The sequence below is a fragment of the Sitophilus oryzae genome, unplaced genomic scaffold (genome assembly GCF_002938485.1).
Source record: "Sitophilus oryzae breed Bouriz unplaced genomic scaffold, Soryzae_2.0 scaffold_1621_pilon_pilon, whole genome shotgun sequence".
Classification (NCBI taxonomy): Eukaryota; Metazoa; Arthropoda; class Insecta; order Coleoptera; family Curculionidae; genus Sitophilus; species Sitophilus oryzae.
Genome location: NW_022146305.1, coordinates 450238 through 463515, shown reverse-complemented (window position 1 = coordinate 463515; position 13278 = coordinate 450238). Strand labels below are relative to the sequence as shown.

Sequence of the window (13278 nt, the reverse complement as noted above, 5' to 3'; positions counted from 1 at the left end):
CAAATTTTTGAGCAAATAGACAAAAATTTGACGTTTATCCTTAGATCATATATAAAGAAATACATTTTTAAGATATTTGTATATAAATTATATATGATCTAGTCGTTAATCATGTAAGGAGCAGATTTTATTTAAATATTTAATTATTTTTTAATATTGTTAATATCTTTTATGTAAATATTTTTTAACAATGAATAATTTTGAAAGTAACATTGATTTTTGATTTGGTGATGGTTGATTTATGATGTTTTCATACTGTTTTCCGTCAAGAAATTAATATTTTTGAATTAGTTTTCAGCGCAGTGGAGGGCTTTAGTAAACAATTCGAACCTTAGCAGACCTTAGTAACCGTTTTCTTTTTGCCAAAAAGTTATATATTTTTTATGTAAGTTAGAACTCAGGCATCAAAATAAACATGTGAATATTGTATACCTTGACTTGGTATTTGACGTCTACTTAAGTGGTACTGAATTTATTAAAATAAACATTTTCTACATTTCTTTTTTATTTCAACTAAAACGTTTAAGTTTTTAGTGATATAACTATTTTTAAATAAGATTTGTTTTTTAATAATAATGTTTTATCTAAAAAACCTTGCAGGTTTGGGGTGTAAAATTCAGTCCGGATAATTCGAAAATTTTATCAGTTTCAGAAGACAAAAGTATTATAATATATAGTTCTCCTAAGTAATAAATGCTTTTTATCCTAATTTGTACTTACTAATATATTTTTTCTATGATAAAGAATTTTTCAGCTTAATTAAATTTGAAATTTGAAAATTGTTGCCAAAAGTTGAACAGATACATCCGGTAAGAGCTGTCAACGTTGAGTCAAGTTAAAGACTTGTGAAGTTATTTTTTATATAATTTATCTCATATTTCTTACTATTTAACTATATAGAATTAGTTTCTTATTAAACTAAGGGATATTTATTGAATAAAAACACTTGTTTCTTAATAATTTATTAAAATGTTAAAGAAATGCTTGATTTTATAGTTCATCTAATTATGTGCGTACCAGATAATTGCAATAAAAAAAAAACAAGTTTTGTATGATATTTTATACTGGAGGGAATAAATACAAAAAAAGACAAATCATTCAATTAATTTATATAAGAAGCATATTCTACTGAAATTTTAATAAAAACCATCCATGTTTATTAAAAAAAGTTAAAATCGAGGCATCCAAGAGCAAAAAATACTCGATCGTGATTGGTCATTTTCGGTCGCATGGAGGTTTTGAATTTTATTCTCGTTCGATGTTGCCGGATTGTTAAAAAATGTCGAAAATCTTTTTTTCTATGTGATTTTTGTGAAATTATATTAGTTTAAATTGACCACTGGCACTATAGTAAGGGTCATTTCTATATATTTTTAATAAAACAAGTATCAGTAATGTTGTTTTGTAGAAATTTCTTTAATTACTTCTTGTGATTACGTACTAACATTATAGTCTTTATTCTTGGTTTCGATGTATTTATAGCATTAAAAATATATTTAAACAGCTTCATTTTATGTTTATTTCATGATTTTTGTGTGTTTATGTTTATAATTATTTATTTGTTTCTTATTTATGACAATAAATATTATATCTTACGTAAAAAAACGATTTCAGTGGAACGTATTGAGTAAATAATAACTTTTGAAAACAAAATTAAACCTAATTTACAAGAATTTTCCTATAAACAATTTTATTAGTAATAAATAAATTAATTTTATGAGCAGCTTAAGTTTTACGAATGACTTCAATCTGGCAACGCCGGTCGTCCTTTGGTCGTTTGCAATCGAAGGATCCGCACGTCCTCCCGTCGGTTGCATCGATTTTTTTAATTTTCTGACGAAAAAGTGCATTTAGTGTACATAATTTATGAGTAACCTGTTACTAGTGCCCTGCTTAGCCTCCTGAAAAAGTGAGTACCCGTAATTTTATGTATTTTTTGGGATATTTTAGTTTAAAATTTATGGATTTCGCAATATCCATCATGGCTGCCTTCTTCTCAATGTCTCTATTGGTTATTAATTTTTAAGAATATTGTTTAAATAATATACGTAGATTAATAAATAAGTATGTAAAACTATGTATTTTTGGTACTTTCTATACTGCGTGTTACATATGGGAGTAAAATAGTACTACATTTTTGGTAAATTACGTAATGTATCTTTGATTTTTGTTTAATTTTTTCGGTCAAGCAATGTTTAAATAAAATGGCCGCCTGTTGGAATTCGACGTCTTGATTTTTCTAAATTGCTATTTTTAATTTAAATTTCTTTTATAGGGCATACTTGAGTTTTCTTTATTTTTTAAAAAATATAATATGCGCATTTTAATAATATTTTGAATGAGTAGGTTTTTTGTATTTAAGTTTTAAATAGGTAGGTTCATTAGGAATTTTATTACGTATTTTTTTTTTTATTTAAGAATCCTACATACCTACTGTAGTATTTATGTTTCAGCATTTTGTAATGATTTCTGATATTGGTATTTTAAAATATATATCTCTTTTAAAGCGCGTTATGTAATATTACATATTAAAAAATAGTATTAATGTTGACAAATGATTTTTGCTAACTCAGTATTAGTTGTAAATTTGCATTGAAGAAATAAATCAATTGTTACTGAATTTTTATAAAAAATTAAATATATTTCTGAAAACAGTCAGTATGATTTTGAGGTAAATTTTGATCGAATGTTTTTGTGTCTTCATAGTAGAAACTAAAAATGTAATAAAATATATTGATGTCTCATTGTTAAAAAAAAAAATATTATTTTAATATTTTATTTATTTGAAACACTGAAGGTTTAACTTTTTAGCTCTAAATAATATGTTACAACTCTAAAAAACTGCTTGTGTATTTTTATTTTTTTATGTGTTACATCATGGTGAAAAATTCTTTTGGATTTTGACCATATTCATCAAATTTATATTCTTTTTTTTCTATGTCATATAACATCTTGATATTTTTGACATTTTTGGTATAATAATCAAGGAAAAATCTTATAAAATATTGCTGAGATATAAATGGAGCATCTCTTTTTTTCATTTAAAAATAAATATACCTATTTATATATTGTCGTAATATTTTATAGATGTTCGATAATATTTTTTTATAGGTATTCCAATATTTTTTTCTTTTTTTTTAGGCGCGTTATATTAATACTACAACACTACACACTCCTTTTCCCCACTCACACGAGCATTGCTAGCTCTCTGTGTTGGTTAATAAAATTTCCTAATTCAACATTAGTGAATTTCTGTTAGCTGATGCAGTTGGTTAACAGTGTTTTTTGTCGGTGTGGATCCCCGGCTTAAGATGACTCTGAGAGCGGCGCGGCCTTCCCCAAGAGAGGAGACTCTTTGGGTCACCCCCCCTAACCCTGATGTTCGGGCATCGATGACCTGTGTAGCATGCAGAGGTACCCAAGGGAGTCACCACCCTGATTTACGAGCTAGGTGTTCTAATGCTAGAGGCTTCGGCCGGATACAACCTGGCACCCAAGTTCCGAGATTTCTTCGTGCACGTATTCCGTGACCCTCGAAGGGGGCAGGGGGCGGGATATCGGACACATTGAAGATGATGAGGGGGTCCGCCTGTAGGGGGTCCCGCGGTGGATGTCCGTCCGACGGGTGACGAGGGTGACCCCAGACGAGGCGGCTTAATTGGGATGGGAACTGACTGGTGAGGCTTAATCGTCGACCAATGGGTCGAATCTGCATAAGGAAGGCAACCAGCACACACTCGCAGGCGGATCGTGAAAACATTTTTTTGTTTTTTCCATTGGTCTGCCCCGCGTCGAATTTTGAAGGCAGAAAATGTCGGGAGGAGGCGAGCATAACCAGGCCTAACTCAAACCTGTTAAAAGTAAGTTTATTTTTATATTACATTAAATTGTAAACTTTTGCTGTACTCTCTACCAAATAACTTTTTTATCGCACCATGTAGCAGTCAAACATGAGCTTTTTATATAAGTAAGTTGTATATTTTAGTTTTTTGTTACATGAGCTTCCAATTTAAAGTAGAATAACTTAATAAGTTTAAATTCTAATGTAACTTGTAGTTACTTATATAACTAATTTATTTTTTATCTTTTAGGACAACCCGGGTTCGCAGCGCGATATTAAAAAACAAGATTGAAAAAGTCAGAAATTCTATCTACATGCTACATATGATCAGTCCCAAAAAATTTCGGATTGTTCCAGGCACCGTCGAATACCTGGAAAACGTGTTTATTGTCAACTCTACAGGATCGACCGAAGTCCATGGAGTTGGGGGCATTCGATGTGCCCCATAGCAGTGAGACGCCACTGTTTTTTTCGCCGTATAATTATTATGGCGGGACTGAAAATGAACTTAAGCAAGATGCGATGGTGAGTTTTTATATTTTTATATTGTTTTTTTTTTGTTGTCTATAGCTTGTTTTTGTTGTAGAATGTTTAGGAGGGGCGTTAATCACCGCGACCTTATAGATCTATTGTGTGTTGTTTTCGTTAGAAATATTCAAATATAATTTTTTTTCTCTTACAGGTGATACGGTAGGGCTGGAGAACTTCAAAAGTCGGTTCGCGTCGTGGTTCCAAAGCAGTAACTTTAGGTTCCCTACATTTACAGAATGTTGCATTAAGTACTCGTTTTTTAATTTACAATTTTTACATCCATTTTACTTTTTTTCTTACTCTATACAAGGCTTTAATATAAAGTTTTTTAGCAATAATAAATGGGGGTAATAAAAAAATAACTCCAAAGAGACAAAATTAGGTAGCATATTGTTTTTCTATTATATTTGGAAATAACTATTTTTCGTCTTATTTTAACATTGATAATATTATTTAATTTTTTTAATAGTGATTTTTAATTAAACGTAAATTAGTAAATAATGCAATTTTACATTATAATGAGAATTAAAGTATTAGTAATTTATTTTTGTTACTAAAAATAAACAAGGCTAAAATTAAATTCAGTTTGTTCCTACATAAATATTTTTAGTACTAAACTGCTTTGGAATGATTTTTTTGGGGGGACAGCAGCAGGATTAGGGCCATCTTCTAGATGCCATCAGGTAAATTTATATAACTTTATATTTATCATTTTCTTTGACTAAAAAGTGTTTTTCTTTTTTTAGGTACGTGCGCTAGCGTAGTCGTTTGTTGTAGCATTATATCCCTTTTCCCCCTTTTTTAAAAATGTTTGTAAGACGCCTGAAATTTGTATAAGATAGTTATATAAGTAGTAGAATAAGAATTGGTGAGAGTTGGAAAATAGAAGACGACAGAGAAGATGGAAGAGGATTGCTGTGAAATAGAAGGAAAGGAGATAGGAGATGTTTGAGGAAAGGAGGAGGATTTTGTCCGCTGTAATGGAAGTTTTTTGAATGAAATTTGGAACAACTGTATTGAGGTATTTTTTTTCATCTAGTTACAAAAAATAAATACTTATCACAACTTTTATTTTTTTATAGATGTTATTGATATCTTGGACATCACGTTTCATTTATTTGTGTATTATACAAGCCTATCTATTGGTGGAAATGTAAAATGGCAGCTGGTATAACACCTTGTATGAATTTATTATTAGGAACTCCAACGAAGTTTTGACATAATTTAGACTGGGAAAAGGCTCACAAATGACTAGTTTAGGCTGCAGTAGTACCAGGACCTTAAATTGGCTTTCACAACACAGATATCTTTCAAAAATGGTAAGTTTTAACCTTAGAGGTTTTAACAAATCATATTCTTTTTTTAAGTTTTTGGAATGCTTGAAAATTATGATAAATATTCATTATTTACAAGTTTAATATTTTCAGTTTATACTTATACATATATTTTAATAGGTATTGTTATGGATTCTGTGGGTCCACTAATTTAAACTCACGATAAAATACTTAACGAATTTATTTTCTCACTATATACACACATAATTAACTTTTTAAAAATCCTGCACCAATTTGTCAACAAATTGGTGAAAAAAATTCAAAAACTAACCGTATTTTAGATAGCTGCTTCTCGAACGTTTAAAGATTATCTTTAAGGTTTTTTTTTATTTAAATTAATCTAATTTGATACTACAATTTTTCCTATTTATTTTAATTTTTAGATATCTGTTCGAGTGATGTACTGGGCGTTAACAGTTGCTGTTACAAATCTGCAAATGAGTTACTACTGTGCATACGTTTGAGGAATGTCAAGAAATGTTTTGAATGAAACGATAGTGAAAACTTGTCCATTTAAATGTTTCAATTTCTTTAAGATACAATCAATAGTACTTAGATTGATTGGTCTCCATTACCATTATGCTATAAAATGGTAAGTTTATTTATCTTATCTTATCTTTTATTATAATATGCATTGCAAATGCATAATAATGTCTGCAATTTTGTATTTAATTGCAAAATTGTAGGCTTAATAATAAAAATAAGTTATAAAAATATTAATATATTTATTCAACAAAATAAAAACACTAAATCGCCACAATTACACCAAAACACTTTTTACTTTTACACTGGACGCGTTTCGCTAACCATGTTAGCATCATCGGCAGATGATTATAAACTCAAAAGTTCATCTGCTGATGATGCTAACAATATTATTAGCGAAACGGCGTCCAGTGTAAAAAGTAAAAGTGTTTGGTGTATTGTGGTGATTTAGTGTTTTTAAACTTTTTGCTGTGTAAACAATCTCAAAGGTTCCAACCCTCAACTGTTGTAATATTTATTCAATCTCAAAATATACTTATGATACCTACAAATATATGTGCATCAAACAATTTTATCTAGTATAAGTATTTTCTTTTTGTAAAATATATGAAAATTTAATAATATTTTAAAGAGTTGCTCCTTGCAGTTGTAAAAAAAAAAAGTTTTTCTTTTTTTAGGTTTTTGGAATGCTTGAAAATTATGACAAATATTCATTATCTACAAGTTTAATATTTTGAATTTATACACATATATTTTAATAGGTATTATCGATTGTGGGTCCGCTAATAAATTAAAGTCACGATAAAATACTTAACGAATTTATTTTCTCACTATATACACATAATTAACTATTTAATAATCCTTCACCCATTTTGTCAACATTTCCTATTCTAAAAACTAACCGTATTTTTAGATAGCGGCTGCTTCTCCAACGTTTGAAAATTATCTTTATCGTTTTTTTTATTTAAATTAATTTAATTTGATACTACAATTTTTCCTATTTATTTATTTTAATTTTTAGATATCTGTTCGAGTGATGTACTGGGCGTTAACAGTTGCTGTTACAAATCTGCAAATATGAGTTAGAAGTTTGAGGAATGTCAAGTAAAATGTTTTGAATGAAACGATAGTGGTGAAAACTTGTCCACAAATGTCAATTTCAAGATATAATCAATAGTACTTAGATTGATTGGTCTCCATTACCATTAAGCTATAAAATGGTAAGTTATTTTTATATTTTTTATTATTTAAGGCTACAATTTTTGTATTTCACTACAAAATTGTGGTAGGCTTCAAATTCAAAGTAAAATAAGTTTGAGATTGAAAATATATTAATATTTTTTTTCAATCTTTGTAGTTATTTACAAATTTGTATCAGACAATTTTAATTTTATTTAGTATGTTTTCTTTTGTAAAAAATCTATGAATATTTGACAATATTTTAAAGAGTTACTATTGCTGTTTATTTTTTTAATATCTACCTAACATATTAAAAAAAACATATTTTTTTATTCCAAAATGTGTGAAGAAACAGACTATAAAAATTTACTTATTTATTTTTTGTATTTTTAGTCAGCTATATAAATTGGTATTAATGGACGTTTTGACAGCTGTTGCCAGTCCAAGTTCCAGTTTTAATGGAAAATCTTTAATGGACACAGAAAAATGCCATTTACTGAATTGACTTCAACACCTGTTACCTTTTAATAATGGTAAGTTATGCCTATCCAATTAATCTTATAAAATTTTATTTGCAAAGCTTGAAAATGCTGAGAAATTGTTAAATTTTCCGTCATATTCAAGCTCTTTTGGTTCATTATTAACAGGCTCTATTTCTGTTTTTTTTTGTGAACTAAAACAATAATAAAAAAGACTTAAAAGCAGGACAAAATAAAATACAGACACTGTATTACTGGTTGCATATCATCGATCTTGGAAAAAAATGCAGTTTTTAAATCTTTTTTTAATAATTATTATTTAAGTTTCCACTAAGAATACACGCAATAAAATTATAAACCGAGTAAATATAAGTTGATTTTTTTTATTTTTGATATTTTTAGTAAAAGAGAGTACCTTTATTTACCTTTTTTCGATCGTTAAAACCGCAAATATTATATTAATTATAACTATTTTTTATTAGATAAAATTAACTAATTTTAAGTCTATCTAAGATCTTTATTGTTTATTGTTTATTTAATATGACTTTTTTAAATTGATATAATAAATAGCTATTATTTTTTTACATAATTTTGAATATTTTTTTATGTTTTAAAAAGATGATATAAAAAATTATTTAATATTTTTTTTTCAATTTTAGGTATACAACGGTACAATTGCTGTTAGAAGTCAACAAGTAGTACTAGTTGCAGATAATATATTACGGTGGACATCAAAAAGCTTTAAATGGAATGAAACTTAACGGGAAAAATAAAGGAAAACCATTTTAGACTGTATACGTAATAGTTGTTAGAGTGGATGCAGCCCTTCATCACTGGTAAGTTATTTATCTCTTTTTTTTATTAAATTTCTTTGACAAGGTTGCAAATTATGATAAATTTAGTATGAACAAACTGACGTCATAATTTTTTTTATTATTTAATTTTTTTGTACTTTTAGTGAGCTGAACAAATTGATGATAATGGACATTTTGACAGCTGCTGTCACAACTCAACGAACAAGTTGCAGCTTTGAAGGAAAATTTTTGTTTGGATACAGAAAAATGTCGTTTCAGGATGTAAAGTTAATTGGACCAAGATTGTGCTTGACATCTGTTGCCTTTTAATAATGGTAATAAATGGTGGATCATTTTATATAAAGAGATTTTCATACAACTGGTTCATTAAAAGTTTTTCAGGGTATATATTTAAGTCTCTAACTAGTTTAATTTGGACTAAATTTCATTTTAAAACATTTTTAATGAGCTAGTTACGTGAAATACCCTGTATATATTTTTATGAATTGGCATTGATAAGCTTGAAAATTCTGTAAAATTATTAAATTTTGTAGAATATTCATACTTTGCAGTTTGTACAGTCTTAGAATTTTATTTTGCCTTAAATTTTAACAGGTTTTAACTCTTTTTATTTTGGAAGCTAGAATTTTCATTGAAAAAAAAAGAAATTAGAAGGTTTTAACGCAAGTTTTAATGATTTTTTTTTCGTATATTATTTTTAACTATTTTTTTAAATTTACAGGGTATCTTATTTAAAAAATTTATACATTTTCTATCAATAACTTAAGTGGGTGTCAAATGGCAGTGTATCATATTTATAACAATAAAATGGTATTAAAACTTGACAGGAAACCCTATAATTTATTTTTTTTTTAATGAATGTTCCAGCTCAAAAAATAGAAAAAAAATTAAATGGACAATGCTAAGAGTGTATTACTGGTTGCATAGCCTTTATTTTTTTTAAGTTACCACCAAAATAAATATAATAATTTCCGAGTTATTGCTAAATATTAGTTTTACTTTTATATATGTATATACATATCTAGTAAATTAATTATTTATTTTTTTGATCATTAATAAGTCATAATAATGTATTACTGTCATATCAAGGAAATTTACAATTTTTATATTATTTCTGAAGTTATCAATAAAAGTCTTTCTTTTAATTTTATATAAAATAAAAGATGTGTATTATTTATTTGTTATTTTACATAGTTCCAAATATTAAGATAATTTATGTTATTGTCTGTTTTCTGATAGCTTCAAAAATTTACTACAATAAAAAATTACCTAATATATTTTTTATTTAGGTATACGAAAGGACAATTGCTATTAGAAACAAATAAGTCGTACTAGCTGCAAGTAATATTTATGGCGGACATCAAAAAGCTTTAAATGGAATGAAACTTGTGCAGAAGAAATCGAGGAAAACCATTTTGTTAGAGCGTATCCAGTTCTTTATCAATGGTAAGTTATTTATCTATCTTATAAAATTTCATTGGACAGCTTGAAAATTCTTAAAATTTTCTAATATTCGAGCGCTTTTGCTCCAATATTAGAACAGCCAACGACTATTAAAAATAGGCAGGATAAAATAAAATGCTGATACTGTATTACTGGTTGCATATTTTTACGGAATCCGTGGGTCCGCTAATTTAAACTCACGATAAAATACTTAACGGATTTATTTTCTCACAATTTATACTGATCACAACACACAATTCACTATTTAAAAAATCCTTCGCCAAATTGTCAACATTTCAAAACTGTTTGGTTTAAAATTACAGTAAAAATTTACTTAATATTTTTTTTGGAATTTTAGGTATATGCTGGGACAATTGCTGTTAAAAATCCACAAGCACTACTATCTGCAAATATTATGGTTGACGTCAAAAAGCTTTAAATGGAATGAAACTTGTGCAGAAGAAATCAAGGAAACCCATTTTGAACTGCTGTTACTTAATAGCTGTTAGAGCGGATCCAGTTCTTTATCAATGGTAAGTTATTTATCTATCTTATAAAATTTCATTGGACAGCTTGAAAATTTTTAAAATTTTCTAATATTCGAGCGCTTTTGCTCCAATATTAGAATAGCCAACGACTATTAAAAATAGGCAGGATAAAATAAAATGCTGATACTGTATTACTGGTTGCATATTTTTACGGAATCTGTGGGTCCGCTAATTTAAACTCACGATAAAATACTTAACGGATTTATTTTCTCACAATTTATACTGATCACAACACACAGTTCACTATTTAAAAAAATCCTTCGCCAAATTGTCAACATTTCAAAACTGTTTGGTTTAAAATTACATTAAAAATTTACTTAATATTTTTTTCGAATTTTAGGTATATGCTGGAGCAATTGCTGTTAAAAATCCACAAGCCGTACTATCTGCAAATATTATTGTGGTGATCAAAAAGCTTGAAATGGAATGAAATTTGCAGGAAAAGACTCAGAAAGACCATTTAGGACTGTACTTAACAGCTGTTGAAGAGTGGTCGCAGTCCTTTATCAATGGTAAGTTATTTATCTCTTTTTTCTTACTAAATTTCATCGACAAGCTTGAAAATTATGATAAGGTTTCATAATATTCAAGCTGCACAGGTCTCTGAGATCAACGTCTATACCTATATGTCATTTATTAAAAATTGATATAAAAACTTGGCAAAAATAATATTTAAATGAAAAAAAGGAAAAAGATTTAAAACATACCGATTATTATACAAGGGGAAAACCTTAATTTAAAAAAATGTGAACTTTGAATTTTTTTAACATTTCATTGTTTCATTTTTTATTAATTTTTATACCAATTTTTTATAAATGATATATTGTGGTCTACCTGGCAGAAATAATTTTCATCAATTGTTATTTCAAAAGCCACTATAATCCGGTTTTTTTTTCTCATAGGGTATATGCAAATTATTAATTTAAAAAACATAGTTATTGCCTTAATAAAAATATATATATTTTAATTTTTGCATAGATCGTTTTATTCCTTTTTTTAATATTATTTTTATTTTATTTTTTAGATATTTCTGCATTTTCTTAACAATGGATATCTACAGTTGCTCCTACTCCTCACTTTCCTCTTTCACTCGACATGAAGCAGACTCAATATTCCTCAATGCCTCACCAAGGTTCGTTAGCTTCATTAATATTGTTATTGTTTCAATAAATTTGTTTATTGGTTTTTATCCTCTTACTATATAATTACATCAGGCGTCATTTTAATGTTAATTTTTTGTAAAATTTTGATAATCTGGATAGAAACCTTTATTTTTTCTTAAGCTTTTGCAATATAAAACACTAGTTAAGAGCAATACACTTTATTTTATGAATAGGACCATTATCTCTGTTGATATTGTTTTATATTTGTGCTTGTGTTGCCTCTAGTTTGAGGGATGTTTGATTAATTTTAAATCATTCAAATCAATGCAATAATCTTTATGGAGGATATGTTGAGCAACATAATACTAATCTGTTATAATTTTTCATTTCAAGCTTTTTTTCAATCTCACCTATCTTATATTTTACTTCCATTCGCTCAGTTCAATCATTAAATTGTTATTAAATAAAACTATATTGTATTCTGGATTTCGTAAAAGGTATTTTTTAAAAGAATTAAAAAACAATCTTTATAGGCTCATTTCCAATTTATTTTTATCTTGTATTATTTATATTTTCCTAAGCTTCTCTAAGTTTATTCCAGATTATCAAAATTATAATTTTTTTACTTGCGCAGCTGCGTCACTATAGCCCTATGAACACAAGTATTATTTTGGTTTTACAGTGTATGTTTTTTAATACTTCATTTATTGTATTAACGCGAAACTAAATTTTATAGAATTTAAATAACTTTATCTTCATCCGGATGATAATTTAATAGTTAATGGTCAATTTAATATTTTTTTCATAAAAATTAAATGTGATTATTGAATACCAATGTCAAGCCAGTAGAAATGATTTATTAGTGTTTATTTTTTTGAAATAATTTTTTTATTAAATCAATTTTGGATACTTGTGTTCATATGGTTTTTTTTTGCTTTTGAGAATTATTTTTGGTACCCTATGAGATGTTTTTAATTATGATTTTAAAACATTTATATTTATATCTATTTTGTACTTAAATTTTAGCGATAAAGTTTGTTTCTTTAACACAGAGAGCAATGCACTTCATGCATTGTTTTCTTTTTTATGTGCAGAATTCTCTTTATATACAGTATGTCCTCAGAACGTCTTTACAAGAGCAAAAGCTTTTTTTTTATTAACATTTTCATAAAACATACATTTCTTATAAAAATATTTTTCTTTTTAATATGTATTGTCATTTTAATTTATTTAACGAATATATTGTGTGAGCACATTCGTAGATATACTGTGCGATTCAAGTAGATTTATACTAAAATTGTTTTTTTTAAATGCAATAAAAGTAATCCAATCAAAATTGCATAAATTAATTATTTTAGAAGAGTTCAATTGAAAATAAATACATGAATTTTAACCTTTAGTATTACTGGTTGCCTAATCGATTCTTATGTAATGTGGTAATGTTAATGTTCTTATTATTTAAAAAAATCTTATTTCCAGTAGTAAGTTTTTCTCTCAATTTTAGTATTTAAAATGTCTCTGA

At 27.2% G+C, this 13278-nt stretch overlaps 2 long non-coding RNA genes across 2 annotated transcripts; both read left to right on the top strand.

Annotated features, from left to right (window-relative positions):
• The first annotated feature begins 4885 nt into the window (after positions 1 to 4885).
• On the top strand, positions 4886 to 6204 carry LOC115880399. The gene is made up of 4 exons (XR_004049865.1): positions 4886 to 5055; positions 5119 to 5393; positions 5455 to 5691; positions 6090 to 6204. It is a non-coding gene; the product is annotated as an uncharacterized LOC115880399 (long non-coding RNA).
• Positions 6205 to 8593: 2389 nt separating this feature from the next.
• LOC115880393 lies at positions 8594 to 11997 on the top strand. Its single transcript, XR_004049860.1, has 6 exons — positions 8594 to 8683; positions 8806 to 8976; positions 9952 to 10108; positions 10464 to 10638; positions 10994 to 11165; positions 11678 to 11997. It is a non-coding gene; the product is annotated as an uncharacterized LOC115880393 (long non-coding RNA).
• Positions 11998 to 13278: the final 1281 nt, after the last annotated feature.